Raw genomic sequence first — 13857 nt, 5'->3', positions numbered from 1 at the left:
CCCTTTAGAGCCGCACTCATGCGCAAATTAAGTAAACCAGAGTTTAGGGCCTAAGATTATAAGGAGTCCCTAAGGGGGAAAAGAAATACTGCTAGAATATTACAATTTTGTGTGTGGGGGGGGGGGGTAAAGGCCCAAACAGTTTCGGTCTAAGGTGGCCAACTCTGGGTTAGGAAATTTGGGAATTTGGGGGCGGGAAGAGGGAGGGGTTTGGGGAGAGGAGGGACCTCAGTTGGGTATAAAAACATAGAGTCCACCCTCCAAAGCAGCCATTTTCTCCGGGGGGGATTGACTTTGGTTGTCCGGAGAGATCAGTTGTGACAGCCGGAGATCTCCAGGTGCCACCTGGAGGCTGGGAACCCAATTTGGTGCCCATCGTGCTCTGCCATCTGTCTGTTCCTCCCGACAGCGCACTTCCTGTCTGATTTAAATTACTTATTTATTTGCTTACTTCATTTATCCCCCGACTTTTCTCCCCTGTGGGGAACCAAAGCAGCTCACACTCTTCTCCCGTCTTCCGTATGGTATCGCCAGGTCTGTGTTATTTGAGATATCTCCTGTTCTCTATTTCTCTCTCTCTGTCTCTTCACATCCTATAGGACCCTGCTGCATCCGACAGCATTCTCTCTGCTCTGCCGCAGAGTCTCTCTGCATGCCCTCCTCGGTTATCCCTTTTCACCTTTTCCCCACCTCCCAGGTCTCTGCACAACTCTGTCCCCCTCTTTTCCTTCCGTCAACTTCTTTCCCACTGAACTTCCTGTCCTCCTCTTCTCCACATTCAGCAACAACAGCATCCAAGGCTTTTCATTCACCCTGAAGTTCTCATGGGGAAAGAATCCGGCGGTCTTGTGCAGAGCAGTTGACCGGCTGGCTGCAACATGCTAGGCGTTTCACACGTGTCGGATAATGCCCTTTCAGGGCTCTTTAGCCAGTCGATTTTCCTGTTCCGCACAGGCAAATCCAGCTGCAAAGGACTGCTAAAGCACGCTGAAAGTGCATTATGTGGATTGTTTTAAACTGGTTTTATGGATGTTTACAATTGCTTATTTGTATTTTATCTTTTGCAAGCCGCCCTAAGCCTGCCTTGACGGGGAGGGCAGGGTATAAATTCAACTAATAAATAAATAAATCCACCACGCGGGAAATTAATGAGTTGTGTGTCTACTTCCTCTGAATCCAGGGAGCGGGGGGGGGGGCATTGGAGACGTGTGGTGCCGGCATTCTTCCATCCTCAGCCCCCACTTTGATTATTTATCTATTCACATTTATACCCCACTCTTCTGCCCAGGCAGGGCCACCAAGGCAGCTGAGAAGTAAAGCAAACGTAATAAAAATAGATCACAAAACCAATTTAAAACCAGAGCTGAAAACAGAGATGTCAGAGCAAACTGAAACATCAGGCAGGAAGGAGGGATCCTCGAGGGAACCCCAGAGCAAGAAAAGGAAAGACCCCACCTGCTGGCAGAAGACAGCGGCCCTTTCTGCACTCTCCTTTTAATCCACATTCACCGCGGTGTCCTCCAAGCGATTCTGCACTAAAATCGAATTCAACCTTCTTTTTAATCCAGCCCCCCCCCATTCTGCACTAAAATCGAGTTCAACCTTCTTTTTTTCCGGGTCTTTTCTCCATTCTGCATCACATTCCCTCCCTTCAGTGGTCAGCCCGGTTTCAGCCTGCTGTTGCTCCGGGTTATTTGGATGCTGTTTTGCCGTTGGAGCTGCGGGGGCTCAAGTGGTTAAGATGCTGAACTGCAGACTGTGGAAGGTCAGTAGTTCAGCAGTTCGAGACCCGGGTGCCGCATGATGGAGTGAGCTCCCGTCTCTAGTTCTAGCTCCTCCCAACCTAGCAGTTCGAAAGCAAGAAATTGCAAGTAGATAAATAGGTACCACTTTGGTGGGAAGGGAACAGCGTTCCGTGAGCCTTGGTGTTTAGTCATGCCGGCCACATGACCACGGAAACGTCTTCGGACAGCGCTGGCTCTTCGGCTTTGAAACGGAGATGAGCACTGCAACCCTAGAGTCGGACTCGACTGGCTTTCGAGCAAGGGAACCTTTACCTTTACCTTTACCTTGCCATGGACTTAAATTGCCTCGACTCGAACACTGAGAAAATCTGGAGTGGCAGGTAAATGCGGAACGGACCAGCGATAGAGTGGGACAAGCAAACCTCCCTGGGGAGAGAGTTCCATAATTCTGGTACCCGTCAGAGAAGGCCTTTTGAAAGGCTTGCGTATGCCTCGCATGCGGCTACATAGTTGGGTGTCCTTCGTTGCATCAAAAATAACTCTTCATAAGTAGCGGCGTGTCTCTGTTGCGTTGTGTGCGTGTGTGTTGATGCTATTCTACCAGAGTCACGACTGTTGTTTTTCCCCAGTAGCCTTGTAGGACCTCTCTGCTTGCAACAGAAGGTGGGTGGCTGTTCAACCTTCCGGGGCAGAAGAGATTTAACGTGCCTTTCATGAGAACGAACGCTTTTCCACCGCATCACTGTCAACACAACCCGCGCCGATCCGCCAAAATTCTTGCGCTCAAGGTCAGGCAACGTGCCACATGCCGATGAAGCAAATGGGAGCAGAAGGGTGTCTCTGCACGCCAGCCCTTGGAAAGGGAGCGGGAAACGGCACCACTGCACATGGAAGGCTGCCAGCCAATGACAGCTCCAGGAGGGGAAGATTTGGGCCTCACTGGAGTGGGAAATGTTTGTCTGGGTGTGCCACTGCAGACAGTGTGTGTGTGTGGGAGCTCATGGGGCTGAATTCTCCCCAGACAGAAAGAACCCCCTCTAGACAGAAAAGGAGATCCAAGGAGAAAAGGTTCGAGAATGAAGAAGAAGATGAAGAAGAAGAAGAAGAAGAAGAGATTGGATTTATACCCCGCCCTTCACTACCCAAAGGAGTCTCAGAGCAGCTTACAAACTCCTTTCCCTTCCCCTCCCCACAACAGACACCCAGGGAGGTAGATGGGGCTGAGAGAACTCTTGCCAGAAACTGCTCTTTTTCAAGAACAGCTGTGCCAGAGTTATGGCTTGCTCAAGGTCATCCAGCCAGGTGGAAGTGGAGGAGTGGGGAATCAAACCCGGTTCTCCCAGTTTAGAGTCCACACACTTAACCACCACACCAAACTGGCTCTTCCCCTGAGAGAACAGTGTTGTACATGCATGGATTTTGTGTGTGTGTGTGTGTGTGTGTATGTGGTGGGAGAGTACAGAGAAGGACTCCATTAAAGGAGCCCCCTCTTGTAGTCTGAACTGCTACAGTCCAGACCAGGGGTCCACAACGTGACATCAGTGGCCACCACGGAGCCCACCTGTACCTTTCTTGGTGTCCACCAAGTATTTTTAGAAAGTGGGTGGGGCAAAATCAGGCTCCTGACCAGCAGGGTTTCTGATCGGCCACTGAAGAGCTGATCAGCTACACAGATCAAAATAATGTTGTGGCAGCGGCAGTCAGGCCCGTAGCTATGGCAGGCCATTTGGGCCCGGAGCCCCACCACAGATGAGCCCCGCCCCACCCAGGGAGGATGCCAGACCCCCCCACACCCGTGGTGTGCCTTGCCCCCACAGTGGCGGGGAGGCTGGGGAAGGAAAAGGAGGCCACCCTGCAGCTTCTGGTCAATTTCACTCCCCACCTATCAGCTTAACAGCTGATCTGAGGGGAGTGAAACTGACCAGAAGTGGCAGGGTGGCTTCCCATTTCCTTCTCCAGCCTCCCTGGTGTGGGGGCGAGGACGACTGGGGAAGGAAAGCCTTTGCTACCCCCCTCGCCACATGCTGTTGGGTAACTTTCAGGGCTATGTTTGGGCAGGAACGCACAGGAACGGAGTTCCGGCTGGCTCCTGAGTTGGCCACACCCAGCAGGAACGTATTAGCATAATAGGCCACACCCAACAGCAGAGACTCATTAGGATTGGCTACATTAGGGGTGTGTGGCCTAACATGCTACAAAAAAGCCCTGGGTTTTGACAACAAACAAGGTAAACAGAGTAAGAAGCAAAGGGTGGGTGTGGCTGGATGACCACACTTCTGGCAAAGCGGGGCTGCGGCCTAATATGCTAATTAGCTGTGGTGTCAGGGGTGTGGCTCAATACGCTAATGAGTTTCAGCTGTTGGGTGTGGCCTATTATGCTAATGAGTTCCTGCTGGGCTTTTTCTACAAAAAAAAGCCCTGTAACTTTAATTAGCAATCTAATTGCGTTCCCTGCTTTCCGCTCCCCTGGCCCGGTGGCCGGCCTCCACTCCACCAGCCAAACATTTCTGGCTATGGGGCTGGTGGCAGTTGTTCTGACAGCACTGGTTTTATTCTCTCACCCTCTTTCCCAGGGTACTTTTTTTTAATTACCTCTCTCCTCCCCTGCCCTTGAGCTTCCTCTGTCTAGGTGTCTTCGCCTCTTGAGGGAGACATTTTGTCGTTGCGCCCACTGCACTGTGTTAGAATTCCAAAGGTGCCCACGGGCTCCGAAATGTTGGGGACTCCTGGTCCAGACACACCTGTTTGCGTGTGTGAAAATAAGACAGGCATCCAGCGGCATCTTAAAGACTAACAAATTTTTGGAAGAGGAAGAGGAAGAGATTGGATTTATACCCCACCCTTCACTACCCAAAGGTGTCTCAGCGCGGCTTACAAACTCCTTTCCTTTCTCCTCCCCACAACAGACACCTGTGAGGTAGGTGGGGCTGAGAGAGCTCTGGCAGAAACTGCTCTTTTTCAAGAACAGCTGTGCCAGGACTATGGCTTGCCCAAGGCCATCCAGCCAGGTGCAAGTGGAGGAGTGGAGAATCAAACCCAGTTCTCCCAGATTAGAGTCCGCACACTTAACCACTACACCAAACTGGCTCTTTATTTTATCCCATCACAAGCCTTTCTGAGTCAGCGCTCACTTTGAAATCTATCCGTCAACAATGGGACATGATCCTCGCCCCCCCCCCCTTGACTGATTGCTCTTTGGGCCGGTTCATGTTTTCAACTTTTTTGCCACCCCCCCCCCCCCCCCACGCGCACACGCCTGCCTGTTGTCCACGGCTTGATTATAAATTCTCCCATCGAGTGGACGAACCTCTCATGTCTCCGGTGAAGTGAGCTCCCTGACTCACAAAAGGTTACGCCGGAATACATTGGGTTAGTCTTGAAGGTGTCGTCAGACTCCCGGTGTGTTTTGCGGCTACAGAGGAACATGGCTGCCCATCTGGAATTATGCAAGTCTTTGTTTTCTTGCAGAACACAGGCCTAAAAGGATGAGAGCAGCAGAAACATGGAAAGGTTGGTTTCTAGGATATTTTGTGTATGCAAATACACAGCCCACGGGGGAGAAAGCGTAATGGGAACCAGTCGAGGATGAAAGAAAGCAGGTATACTCTGATATCAGCAAAATGTTTAAGCGGGGACATGGGAGTACCACCATAAGGTAACACTGAAATATTTTAGAGAGGTTTTTAAAGCAGCGTTCCGAGAAGACTGCAAAAGATGGGAAGGATCATTCTTCCTTTCCTGGGGATCGGGCATCTCTTGTGCCCTGGAAGGAAGCCCTCCATCGTACTCATTGCATTGGGAACAGACTGCAGCTGTTCAGCCGCACCTGTTTCAGCTGCATCCCGCCCTTCCTCAGAGGAGCTCAGCATGGCATACATGCTTTCCCTCCCCTTTTCTGTCTTCACCACAACCTTGCAAGGTAGGAAGGAAGTGACTGATCTAAGGTCTCCCCAGCAACGTTACGGTTGAGGGGGGATTTGAACTTGGGCCTTCCCAGTGGGGCACTCTAAGCACTAAGCTAGGAGGAAAGGGCATTTTGTGCATTATTACATCCCACACATTCCAAAATCTACCCCAGGAGGCTAACAGGCTCAGTGGCATCGTGGTCTACTGCTACTTCCTGTTTCTTTGCCAAAGGGGGGTAGTCAAAGATAACATAAGCAATGCTCCCTCTAAAATGCGGGGTCTTGTGAGCAAAAATTCTACTTTGTGAGCTACTGGCATTAAAGCTGTGAGTGAGCCATTTGGCTACTGCAGAAATTAGTTTGCTCAGGAACCTTCCTTCCTGAGCTAAGACAAAACTGTGAGCTGGAGGCTAAAAAACTGTGAGCTGGCTCACACTCACTCAGCTTAGAGGGAACACTGAACATAAGGCGGTGCTCAGTGTGGACATGGTTAAAGTGGAAGGGATGTGGCTACAAGGCTAAGAGGAACATGACTTGCTGGAGAAGATTCCAGCAAACATTTCTTGGTCTAGAACTGCAAATTCCTCCCCCCCTTCCAGCAGCCACGATCATGGAGATCATGCAGGCACACCATGCGAATACTTGATTCTCACTCATCTTTTCCCATGCAATTGTGTTTCTGCATAGACTTGAGGGAATGAATCAACGTGTTCCGGCTGGAGGACATTTTCTAGTGTGCTGATCTATGGCAAAAGGCCAGGTTGAAGCGATTGTCCATCTACATTGCTTTTAAATTACGGGCAGCTCAGTTCTAGCGACTTGTCTTCCGCAAGCCTTTCACGGATGCATAAACTGAGCTTCCCTGATCGCACTGCCATTTAATACAACGTCGCACTCTACCACATTTATTGGCTTGTGGCGAGCAGAGTTGTTAGACAAAGTGCTGGCTGGTTGCAGTCTCTGCGATGTTACATTGTTTTCACCTCCTCCATTCTAAACTTTATTGGGCATGATATTAAAAAAAATCCTGTTGTTCTTCTTAAACATCTTGGTTTTGCACATTTCTCAGATGTGCAATACATGCAAGGCCACAGAGTTGGAAACAGCCTTGCCCTAAGAGAAAGGTTTCTGGATGATGCTTGCCCAGCATTCTTTTGAAAATCATAAAAGGAGACTCTCTTTGGGTATCTGACTCCACTGTGGATGTAGCCTAATCCTATGCATGTTGATTCAGATCTTTTGGGTTCAATGATACTTGCTGCCATTGATTTATTTCCAGAATTACATTCTCTCAAGGATTTATCCTGCAAATGATTGCTCTGTCATTTAACCCCACTGTCCTACCCTAAAGAGGCAGAACAAATGAATATTGTATTCTAAGACCTGTTTTTTAATGTCAGCACTTTCCCCCTCTTAACGCTTCATTTCTCTAGGTTACACAGACCCCCAACGTTTAATCTTTCTTGCCAGAACTTGCCTTCTAGTTCCTCCATCATTTCTGTGGCTTTCTTTGGAATCCTTCCCAACTTGCTCAGCAGAGATGTACAAGATTTGTTTTCTCTTTGGCTTGGGTCCTAAGACTTGTTTCCATTTGGGCAAATCTCTTTTCTATCGCAGAGGCAGTTCTCCTTTGCAGAGTACGCTCCTCTAGAATTAGGAAGGCCAGTGGGTTGGATCTCGGTCATCTTTCCCACTCGATCTCACTCGTTTCCTTTCCTTACAGAATCCCCCGTCCCACATGGGCTTTTATCAATGAAGTCCCAGCGTAGCCATTTGTGGTGGTCAAAGGGGACTCTGTCCTCCCTTTTCTCACAAGCAGAAATGCTGCTTGGATGAGTCCCAAAGTCATTCAGAGAGCTGAAAAGTGCCAAGCGATGGAGAACCGCCCCCACAAGGGTTCAAGAGGGGCATAACAGAAAGAAGCCAAGGAGCCAAGCCTTTGTTTTCATGGATATTAAGCTTTCATGGCTGCGAGAGTTGGACGATAAGGAAGGCCGAGCGCCGAAGAATAGATTCTTTTGAACTATGGTGCTGGAGAAGACTCTTGAGAGTCCCTTGGACAAATCAGTCAATCCTCCAAGAAATCAACCCTGACTGTTCCCTGGAAGGCCAGATAATGAAACTGAAGCTCAAATACTTTGGCCACCAAATGAGAAGGGAGCACTCACTGGAGAAGACCCTGATGCTGGGAAAGATTGAAGGTCAAAGAAGACGGGGATGGCAAAGGATGAGATGGTTAGACAGTGTCATCGATGCAACGAACATGAAATTGAGCCAACTTCGGAGGACTGCGGAAGACAGGAGGGCCTGGCGTGATGTGGTCCATGGGGTCTCGAAGAGTCGGACTCGACTGTGCAACTGAACAACAACAACAAGCTTTCATACATGCCAATCCAAATCCTAATTGCACATATATAGTTTGAATTTTTTTTAAAAAAGCTGTGACTGCAGTCACATGTACATTTTTCCATTGGCTTAATGGTGCATCGTGTATAGCTCAAAAGTAGTCGTAATTTAATTGGAGGGACACGGATGTCTGTTCTCATCTAAAATTTAGTATTGGGAAGGCACAGGAGATGACAGGCATCCCACCATCTCCCACTAGTTGCTAGGTGTTTTCATATCCAGATTTCTCTTTGTGTTTCAGACAACAATGCCAATAACTTTATCCAATTTGCCATGTATTCCTGGGCATTTTTTGGCCCCTGTGGGTGGCATTAGAAATGGAATCAGCAGATTGCAAATATTCACAGCCTCTCAGTTGCCAAGATCTCTCTGGAACATTGGTGGCACCCGGAACAAAACACAGCACACCAAACTAGGTCTTATTAATGCTGCATACTATGGCACTTTTACTTCCCAAGTCTTGGAAACAATGATCCTCTTGATGTGCCTTCACATTCTATTAGCCTCAGAGCCAATGCTCCCTCTCAGCTGTGGAGTCTTGTGAGCAAAAATTTTACTTTGTGAGCTACTGGCATTAAAGTTGTGAGTGAGCGATTTGGCTACTGCATAAATTAGTTTGCTCTGGAGCCATCCTTCCTGAGCTAAGACAAAAATGTATGAGCTGGAGGCTAGAAAACTGTGAGCTAGCTCACACTAACTCAGCTTAGAGGGAACACTGTTCATGCCCAGTTTGTTAGCCACTGGAAACCCATTGCTTTTTAAAGAAACACTGCTCCTTCCCATCTCCCATCCCCTTCTCCCTTATCACACACATTTGAACAGAACTTTCATTTCAGATTCACAATCTGGATCTATCGTTTCCAGAACCACTAGAGAGCAACCCAAAATGCAGGCCAGAAGAGTGTCTCACAAGCAGATCCCGGTTGCAGAATGGATTTTCGTCGTATGATGAGCACAGCTGGGATATTGAAGGGGCAGAAGGCAACATAGATGTCTGAAGCTTGAGGGCCTTGAAACTTGAAGTCTTGACTGGTGCGAATGAAGAATCTCAACAGAATAATTAAACTGTATTGCAGGCCAGGCCCAACCCTGATCTACTGCCCTGGAGTTATAAGCTTCTCTTGCTCCTTGTGTTCATCATACTTGCTGATGCTCCAATTGCAACAGCTGCCATAAAAAGAAACCTGCTGGATTAGACTAGTGGTTCACTGAAGTCCAACATCCTGTCTCGCACAGTGGCCAACCAGTTACCCTGGAGGTAAAGGACTTCTCCTGATGTTGCCTCTGACCACTAGTTCTCAGATGTTTGCTGAATATGGAGGTTCCCTGTAGTCGCCATGGCCAGTAGCCACTGAGGGACCCATCCTCCGGGAATGCCTGTGGGCCATCACTAAGCCCACTGGCAGTGAATCCCACAAGGTAATTACCTGAAGTGCTTCCTTCTGTCCATCTTGGATTTATTGCCCATCATCTCGATTGGGTGCCCCTGAGTGTTTGTATTATGGGAGAAGGAGAAAAGGTTCTCTCTATCCACTTTCTCCACCCAAGCGCAATTTTATAGATCTCTGTCTTGAGCAGCCACCCCAAAAAAGTGTGGGTACAATTGCAATTAGGCGTGTACATACTTGTGCTTTTGGTATTTTGTGTGTGTGTGTGCGCTTGGAAGTCATGGTTGACGCCTGGCGACCCCTAGTGGAGCTTGGACATTTTCAGAGAGGTGGCTTGATATTGCCTGCCTCTGCATCCCAGCCTTGGTATTCCTTGGAGGTCTCCCATCCAAGTACTTTCCAGAGTCGGCTCTGCTTAGCTTCCAAGATCTGATGAGATCAGGCTTGCCTGGTCTATCCAGGTCAGGGCCATACCTGTTTTTGTTTTGAAAATGTTTATTGGTTGACTTGACTTTCCTGATTACCCATGTTTGTTTTCGTCACAATATCCATTTTTTCCCTTTCTCTTGGTTTCAATGGGAAACACATTTTCTGGCTAGAACTGATTTTGTTTGATGGGATTTTGGACGGGATTTTCAGGGATTGTATTGTTCACCTATGGAACCCTGTCTGCCAAAAAGCCAGATAAGAAAATTATTGCATTTGTACGCACAATTAAGTGCAAAAGATATTTCTGGCTCTATTCCAGTTGGGATGGAATTTTCACAGATTGTGTGTAAAACCAAGAATCCATCATATGATTTGTGTGCACTGCAAGGAACACACACTGTGTCACTGAAGGGAAAAGGGAACAAGGAAATTAACTTTAAAGATGAGCTGTAGCAATCTTTCCTCACACAGCAGGGCAAATCACAGTCTTAACTCAGTTACACAGAAGCAGTTGTTACTAGCAAAGCAAGCTGCAGAAGAAACCTGTAAATACATATCAACAAGAAGGTACTTGGTATGGATACAGGGAAACGGCAGTGCTGCAATTGCTTATACACACTTCAGAAAGCCCTTCCATGCCACTGAGGCAGTGACTAGCCAAAATGCTGTGCACAGAAATTTGTCACTGCAATTCTCTTCTATTGCAAGACCTGTTATCTCAGTTGGTTGGAAAACATCCCTGTCATTTACACTATATTCTGACTAATTCTCTTCCCCCATTACCCTTGGCATAGTACCAGAATTTTTTTTAAAAAACCTAGCAATCTTTTATGAATAGTACCAATTTTCAATATGTTGTGCTGGATCCATCCATCTTTTCTACTAGTGAATAAGGGAAGGTCCCCTTTGAGTACCAATAAAAGGTGATGCTGGCGAATCATGGCTTCTGCTTGCACTAAAGCCAGGTGAAGTGGGGGCTGTAGTGAGGGAGATTAGGGTTTTTTTTATTACTTGATATCCTAATGATGATGGGAGGGGAAGAGGTAAATTCTTTCAGAGCTACAACCTGCCCACTGCTTTCCATGGGTATATTCCTAGCAACTGTAAACAGCAGCACGACAGGCAGGGAGGTATGCAAGCAATTCATTCATGTAATTTTCCTGCATGCTGGTCCATACACATCTAAATCATGACTGCACGTGTGCACTTTGAAAGAAAAGCCTATGTACCCATGGGCTTAAAGCCACATCCTGGTCTTTGTTAGGAAAAACATCTTGAAGCACACCATGCTTCTGTGTTACGATCTGAACAGATCGAGTCCTAGGATTGGAAAGGGCCTCTTTGTAGGCCTTCTAGTCCAATCACTTTGTTCCGTGCGAGAAACCCAAAATTGCAACATTTCCAACAGACGGCTGTCCTGCTTGAAGACCTCCAACTTCCTCCCCACTCAACACATTCCATTGTCCAACTGTTAGGAAGTTTTTCCTAATGTTCAACTACAGTTGATCAGCAGGGAGCACCTTCTATGTGACAGCCATATACTTGAAGAGCATCCCCTTTATTCTCCACCAGGCTAAACATCCCCAGTTCCTTCCATTTTTCATCCCATAACTTGTTATGATGTGAACCTGCCATTGGTCTCTAGCCCATCTACTTGGACTGCTAAGCAGCTCTCCAAGGACTCCAGCAGAAGTCCTTCCCTGTGACTCAAGATGCTATGAAGTGGAGATGTTGAGAAATAAGCCTGAAATTTTCTACACCCAATAGTCTCTCCCATCTAATATTTCATGTTGCGAGAACCTTGAAGACTTTTGCTTAACAATTTTCAACTGTTACACATGAATTTACCTATCCTTTTTTTTTCTAAATCAGAGCACTGACCGTAGACTCATAGCATCAGAGTTGGAAGGGACCTCCAGGGTCATCTAATCCAACCCCCTGCACAATGCAGGAAATTCACAAATACCTCCCCCCCACACACCCCCAGTGTTCCCCGTTCTACAACCAGAAGATGGCAAAAAAACTCCAGGATCTCCAGCCAAATGGGCCTGGATAAAATTTGCTTCCTGACCCCAAAGTGGCAATCGGCATTTCTCTGGGCGTGTAAGAAAGGGCTACGAGAACTAAGCACTGATGCAACCCTTTCTGCCTGCTCTCCCTCCCATGATCTGCCTAAGTTCACACAATCAGCATTGCTGTCAGATGGCCATCTAGCCTCTGTTTGAAAACCTCCAAAGAAGGAGAGCCCACCACCTCCCAAGGAAGCCTATTCCACTAAGGAACCGCTCTGTCAGGAAGTTCTTCATAATGTTTAGCCGAAAACTCTTTTGATTTAATCGCAATCCATTGGTTCTGGTCCAACCTTCTGGGGCAACAGAAAACAGCTCTGTACCATCCTCTATATGACAGTCCTTCAAGTACTTGAAGATGGTTATCATATCACCTCTCAGTCATCTCCTCTCCAAGGTAAACATGCCCAGCTTCCTTCAGCTTGTCCTTATAGGATTTGGTCTCCAGACCCATCACCATCTTTGTTGCCGTCCTTCAAACACGTTCCAGCTTGTCTATATCCCTCTAAAAATATGGTGCCCAAAACTGTACACAATACTCTGGGCTACCTGTTGAAGATCAAGACGTATGATCTTCCAATCAACAGCCCTTCCAATCAACAGCCCATCCATTCTTGGTGAAGTAGTCCTTCTTGGACTAGGCCAGAAATCAGTCTCAGGTAAGGTGGCAGAACTTTGTTCTGCTTGTCTAAAAGGCATTATGTCCACGGATGATGTTTCCACATGACAACCGTTCTGGCTGGCAGCTTATGTTTTTTATGATGCCACCCAGCTGACTGATGTAAACTTTCCCTAACATTTGTCCTTTCTAATTTAACCCATTGTTGTTGTTCAGTCGCACAGTCAAGTCCGACTCTTTGCGACCCCATGGACCAGCTCCCGCCAGGCCCTCCTGTCTTCCGCCGTCCTCTGAAGTTTGCTCAACTTCATGTTCGTTGCATCTATGACACCGTCTAACCATCTCATCCTTTGCCGTCCCCGTCTTCTTTGACCTTCAATCTTTCCCACCATCAGGGTCTTCTCCAGTGAGTGCTCCCTTCTCATTTGGTGGCCAAAGTATTTGAGCTTCAGTTTCATTATCTGGCCTTCCAGGGAACAGTCAGAGTTGATTTCTTTTAGGATTGACTGATTTGATCTTCTTGCAGTCCAAGGGATTCTCAAGAGTCTTCTCCAGCACCATAGTTCAAAAGAATCTATTCTTCCGCGCTCGGCCTTCCTTATAGTCCAACTCTCGCAGCCATACATGACTACTGGGAATACCATTGCTTTGACCATGCGGACTTTTGTTGGCAGGGTGATGTCTCTACTTTTTATCATGCTGTTTAGGTTCGCCATCGTTTTCCTCCCAAGGAGCAGGCATCTTTTATTTTCATGGCTGCTGTCACAGTCTGCAGTGATCTGGGTTTAACCCATAATTTAACCCATAATGTGAACTAAATGACCTAACCAAAACAAACAAGCTTAATCTGATGTTCAGCAAGGGTTACTGTGTGTAAACATACTCCATAGACACACCCCTTCCAGAAGTTTGGCTTTCTTACCTTCAACACAGATGGAAAAACACCTTCCCTGGGGAGAAGCAGAGAATTCTCAGAGGTTCTTTCCCTGCCTCTCATACAAGGAAAGAAATCTCTCTAAAAATCTCAAGTTACCATTAGCAATGCTTCAGCTCTTTCACACACAACATATTTGTGTTTATCCCACTGAAAACTGACCAACTTGCATGTGCACAGACAGACCGATGTATTTTCACACATGCACGTAAGACACATCTGTAGAAATGTATTTCATGTACAAACATGGGCCGATGAAAAGCTGCCTTTACACATTTATCCCCTATTTTGACATATTTATTGCTTTGCTGTCCTTTCCCCCCTTAATTAAATCAAAGCAACTGTCGACCTCCTAACCTTAG

Source organism: Gekko japonicus, unplaced genomic scaffold, assembly GCF_001447785.1.
Source record: "Gekko japonicus isolate JY-2015 unplaced genomic scaffold, Gekko_japonicus_V1.1 scaffold1621, whole genome shotgun sequence".
In the NCBI taxonomy this organism is placed as follows: domain Eukaryota; kingdom Metazoa; phylum Chordata; class Lepidosauria; order Squamata; family Gekkonidae; genus Gekko; species Gekko japonicus.
This window is presented reverse-complemented; position numbering follows the sequence as displayed.